Source organism: Microtus ochrogaster, chromosome 16 (assembly GCF_000317375.1).
Source record: "Microtus ochrogaster isolate Prairie Vole_2 chromosome 16, MicOch1.0, whole genome shotgun sequence".
NCBI lineage: Eukaryota > Metazoa > Chordata > Mammalia > Rodentia > Cricetidae > Microtus > Microtus ochrogaster.
The window spans coordinates 31484795-31490557 of NC_022018.1; the positions used below are offsets into that span (position 1 = coordinate 31484795).

Sequence of the window (5763 nt, forward strand, 5' to 3'; positions counted from 1 at the left end):
AGAGAGAGAGAGAGAGAGAGAGAGAGAGAGAGAGAAAATGTTCTGTTTGTCTGTTTGCATGCATAGGGCATCAGCTCTCATTATAGATGGTTGTCAGCCATCATGTGGTTGCTGGGAATTGAACCCAGGACCTCTGGAAGAACAGCTAGTGCTCTTCTGAACATCTCTCCAGCCCCTACCCAAGACGTGTATATGTGACCCTGGACATATAGGTATATAGAATGGGCATACAAACTCAACACTTACTGACAGTAAATCACAAAGAAACTTATTTTAAAGCAATTCTTTGATATTTCTACCATTAAAGATGAAAGACAATTTTCATATGAATGGGGTGGATGTACTTGTCCATCTTAATACAATTCAATTAAAAAAGACTATCCTAAAAAAAAAAAAAAAAGAAGTTGATGCCGACATGCTGGGCAACGATAGCAGGAAAATACTAAAGTCTTTGTTTTCCTACAATTAAGCCGTTTTATTTTCTACAAGTAGAAAATTTCATACATAAGTAAAACACTGCAGTTTCCATGCCATAGGCTTCCCACCTACGCTGAGCTACTTAGGCAGCATTTGTTTGAATTGCAGGGCAAAGCATACATGCTGTGTGCTCAGAACCAAGGCTGCAGTGAGGTCCTGTGATGATGCAACACAGGCGAGCACGGTCAGGGCATCGTGGATTTTTTTTTTTTAAACTTTATTTTCACTGGTATTTGACAGGAACATGATTTCATAGCAGGCCTATACAAAAGATCCCACATCACAAATGTCACCGAGAGATTTCACACACTCTGGGCAGACCTTGTGGCTCTGGGGGCCCCCATGTTGACATCCTTGTCTACTGGTACAGAAAGGAGACATGCCATCACACAAGAACGAAACTGCACGAAGGCAGCATCTGCTCTCAGGCTCGACGCTCACCACCCCTGACCAGTTAGAACAGCAAAAGCTCACCATCACCTCTGCGTGCTTGGTGGACATTTGTAGGCATCGTGGATTTGTGACACAGCTGGTTGGACTCGGTTTGGGTTTGGGCTGTTGAGAAACTTTCTACTGTCACCAAACTTCTCACAGCCTCCATATTCAGTTACATTGCCTCATATGGGTCATGGGCCACAGTCTAAGCTTTGATTTAGAATATAGTTGCTATGTTTGAAAGAGATTTTAAGAGGGTTTATTTGGGAAGATTTATTATTATTATTCATCCTTGTGAACACATGGAGGAAGATAAAAGAGGCGTAAGTGAGGATTCCCTAGCCAGGCACTGTGACTGGCCTGGGGTTCCAGCTACCAAGGAGGCTGAGGCAGGAATGTTGCTGCTTGATCCTAGGAGTTCAAGGCCAGCACATCCTCCAAATAATAACAATAATAATATTTTATTAGCGTTTTAGTTACTTTCTGCTGAAGAATGTTTCTGCTCAGTCTCTGGTGTCTGTGGGCTTTCCATACAATGTTTCTTTGTTATACCACACATTTTGGAGGATGTAGGATTTCTTATGAGTTCTTTATTTCTTTCTTAGTTTGCTTTTAGTATTTGGGGACTGAGCTCAGGGCCTTGTATGTAGTAAGCACATGATGTACCACTGAGCCACTCCAAGCACCTTTCATGTTGTTTGGGAACACTCTTCCCAGCCTCTGACACTTAATTCCGTGTGGCTGGTGCTCACACAGATGCTGTGGCAAGTCCTTCCTCTACCACTTGGCCATGTTTAATTGTAAGAAATCCTGGGTCCTCTGAGGGAATAGGCAGGAACTAGAGATCTCAGCAGGGCCAGGCCTCTGTCAGTTCAGGCCTTGGTCTGGGACATCAAAGGGAATAGGCAGGAATCTGGAACCCCTGCAGGTCTCCCAGCATGAGCCTGGGACCTCCGAGGCAGTAGACCAGAACCAGAAACCTTTCCAGGTCCAATTCCAATCCAGGGACTTCTGCAGGAGGAAATCCAGACCAGGATTTACAGATACAGGTCGAAGCAGGTAACCTAGGCCAAAGTTGGCCTGAGGTAAGGAACTCCACCTTGGGCAACCAATCCCACAGGAGTGTAACTGAATAAGCCACCTAGGACAGCGAGGGTCTGAGGAAACACGCTCCACTGGGAACAGAAGCCAGGAGCAAATCCAGTCCTGGGACATGGGCGGAACAGGATTGAGCCAGCGACCAGTTACAGAGTCAATGATCTCCACCGGAACAGGTACGGGGAGGGGAGTAACCACTGAGTGAGTGAGCCAGAGCCAGAGACTGCTGAGGGTCCGGATGTGAATCTGAGACCTTCAAGGGAATAGACCTAAGACAACACCCTGGTGGGTCTGGGCGTGAGTCTAGGAACTCCCAGGAACTAGGCCTGAGCCAGGACCTCTGTCAGTCTGGGCGTGAGTGAACCTGGGTCCTTCTAGGGAATAGGCAGGAACCAGAGATCTCGGTGGGGCCAGGCGTGAGTCTGGGACCTCAGAGTGAGTAGGCCTGAGCCAGGACCTCTGTGGACTTAGGCATTGGTCTGGGACATTAAAGGGAATAGGCAGGAACCTGGAACCTCTGCAGGTCTCCCAGCATGAGTCTGGGACCTCCGAGGCACTAGACCAGGACCAGAAACCTTTCCAGGTCCAACTCCAATCCAGGGACTTCTGCAGGAGGAAATCCACCAGGATTTACAGATACAGGTCAAAGCAGGTAACCTAGGCCAAAGTTGGCCTGAGGTAAGGAACTCCACCTTGGGCAACAAATCCCACAGGAGTGGCTCTTAATGAGCCCCTAGGACAGAGACAGCCTGAGGAAACAAGCTCTACAGGGAACCGAAGCCAGGAGCAAATCCAGTCCCAGAGGACAACCCAGTCCCAGGATACTGGGGGATCAGGACTGAGCCAGTGACCAGATTCAGAGTCAGTGATCTCCACCAGAACAGATTCAACTTCAAGCCAGGGACTTCTGCAGAAGGGGATCCAGACCACGATTTACAGAAAGAGATCAAAGCCAGTAGCCTAGGCCAAAGTAGGCCTGAGACAGCAAACTCCAAGGGAGCAGAGCAAAACACAGGAGCGCTGAGCTATCTCCAGGAACAGGAGTAATCAATGGTATAACTAGAACTGTGACACTGACTGTACCACAAGGAACAACCATCTGAGCTTTTGATTCACTGGCACCTAGAAGATTATTCAAGAGAATCTCAGACAGCCCCAACCACACCTATTAGAGTAAAAGATGAATAGAAAAGGTAAGATCAGGGCTGGAGAGATGGCTCAGTGGTTAAGAGCAGTGCCTGTTCTTCCAAAGGTCCTGAGTTCAATTCCCAGCAACCACATGGTGGCTCACAACCATCTGTAATGGGGTCTGGTGCCCTCTTCTGGCCTGCAGACATACAACACACAGACAGAATATTGTATACATAATAAATAAATAAATATTTAAAAAAAAACAAAAGTAAAAGGTAAGATCACACACTACACCACAAAGAGCAACACCACACCAGTAAAACCTAAAGGCCCTACAAAAACAAGAACTGAACAACCCTAAAAACTGACTTCAAGAGAATGTTTGAAACTCTTAAAGATGAAATGAGAAATTCCCTTAAAGAAATGGAGTAAAAGACAAAACAAAAAATTGGAAGATATCAGCAAATCACTTAAAGAAAACCAAGAAAAAGAAATCAAACATATAAAAGAAACTATCCAGGATTTGAAAACTGAAATAGAAACAATAAAGAAAACACAAGCCAAAGGAATTATAGAAACAGAAATCATGAGAAAAAGATCAGGAGCCACAGATTCAAGCATGAACAGCAGAATACAAGAGATTAAAGAGAGAATCTCAAGTGCTGAAGATACAATAGAGGAAAAAAACTCATCAGTTAAAGAAAACATTAAATCTAACAAAAGCTTAACCCAAAATATCCATGAAATATGGGACACCATGAAAAGGCCAAAACTTAGAATAATAGGTATAGAAGGAGAGGAAGTTCAACTCAAAGGTACAGAAAATTTATTTAACAAAATCATAGAAGAAAACTTTCCCTATCCAAAGAAAGATATGCCTATGAAGATACAAGAAGCTTACAGAACACCAAATAGACTGGATCAAAAAACAAAAGTCCTCTTGCCACATAATAATCAAAACACTAAACATACAGAGTAAAGAAAGAATAGTAAGAGCTGCAAAAGAAAAAGGCCAAGTAACATATAAAGGTAGACCTATCAGAATTACACCTGACTTCTCACTGGAGACAATGAATTTTACAGGAAAATGAATAGAACTAGAAAACATTATTTTGAGTGAGGTAACCCAGACACAGAAAGACAGTTATCACATGTACTCACTCATAGGTGGTTTTTAAACATAAAGCAAAGAAAACCAGCCTACAAATCACAATCCCAGAGAACTTAGACAACAATGCAGACACTTAGAGAGACTTACATAGATCTAATCTACATGGGGAGTAGAAAGTAGAAAAAGACCAGATCTCCTGAGTAAATTGGGAGCATGGGGACCTTGGGGGAGGGTTGAAGGGGTAAGTGTAGTAATACGAGTGGCGGGGCTGCATCCCCAGCACCTGGCCACCCGCACGGCTAGCTTTACCAGAAATAATTACACGGACACTCTATTCTTTTAATCACTGCTTGGCCCATTTCTATCTAGCCTCTTCTAGGCTAACTCTCGCACCTGGACTAGCTCATCTCTAATAATCTGCTGTAGCCCACAAGGTGGCTTACCAGGGAGATTCTAGCCTACATCCATCCTGGGTTGGAGCATCATTGCGTCTGCCCTGAGAGGAGCTGCATGAGTTCTGAGCTCACTTCCTCTTCCTCCCAGCATTCTGTTCTGTTTACTCCTCCCACCTATGTTTTAACCTATGAGGCCAAGCAGTTTCTTTATTAATTAACCAATGACCTTCCTCCATCAGGTAAGGGAAAAGGCAGGGAGGGGAGCAGAGAAAAATGTAGAGCTCAATAAATATCAATTAAAAAAAAAGAATCCTGATGTCAGAGGTGATAAACCAAGAACAGATTGACATGTTCGAAATAAAAACATTGGGCACATGGGCTCTGAGACACTGAGGGTGCCAATGCCAGCAGCTGAACCATATATAAAAGTAGAAACCTGCCCAGGAACCCAACCTTTATCTGTAATAAACAGTTCAGGAAGCCTGCCTGCCTGCCTGCCTGCCAGCAGACTCCTGGGCAGCTGGATTGCTATCCCTGGTGCTTTATGAGGCTAAATAACAGCTTCTACAGCAGTTAGCAGTAAATAAGAAAATGCTTCCACCAGGTGGAACTCTGTGAGCTGGAGGCCAGCCTGGTCTACAAAGCAAGTTCCGGCTAGGCGGTGGTGGCGCAAGCCTTTAATCCCAGCACTCGGGAGGCAGAGACAGGTGAATCTCTGTGAGTTCGAGTCTGACCTGGTCTACAAGAGCTTGTTCTAGGATAGGCTCCAAAGCTACAGCGAAACCCTGTCTTGAGGAAAGAAAAAAAAAAAAGAAAGAAAACAAAGCAAGTTCCAGGAGAGCCTTCCCTTCATCCCACTATACAAAGTTTTCTTTCCTCTGCCTTTGAGTCTCCATCAGTTGGTACTGACTGAATTCTTTGCCATGACATTCTGTGAGTATAGAGCTTTTTTTGTTTTGTTTTGTTTTGTTTTGTTTTGTTTTGTCTCTTTTTTTTTTTTTCGAGACAGGGTTTCTCTGTAGCTTTGGAGCCTGTCCTGGAACTAGCTTTTGTAGACCAGGCTGGTCTCAAACTCACAGAGATCCGCCTGCCTCTGCCTCCCGAGTGCTGGGATTA

The 5763-nt window shown here is 44.6% G+C and overlaps 1 protein-coding gene across 6 annotated transcripts in view; it reads left to right on the forward strand.

Annotated features, from left to right (window-relative positions):
- Kiaa0319 (KIAA0319 ortholog) overlaps positions 1–5763 on the forward strand; it is a 53946-nt gene that overhangs the window by 9954 nt on the left and 38229 nt on the right. The gene's annotated exons all lie outside the window — the stretch shown is intronic.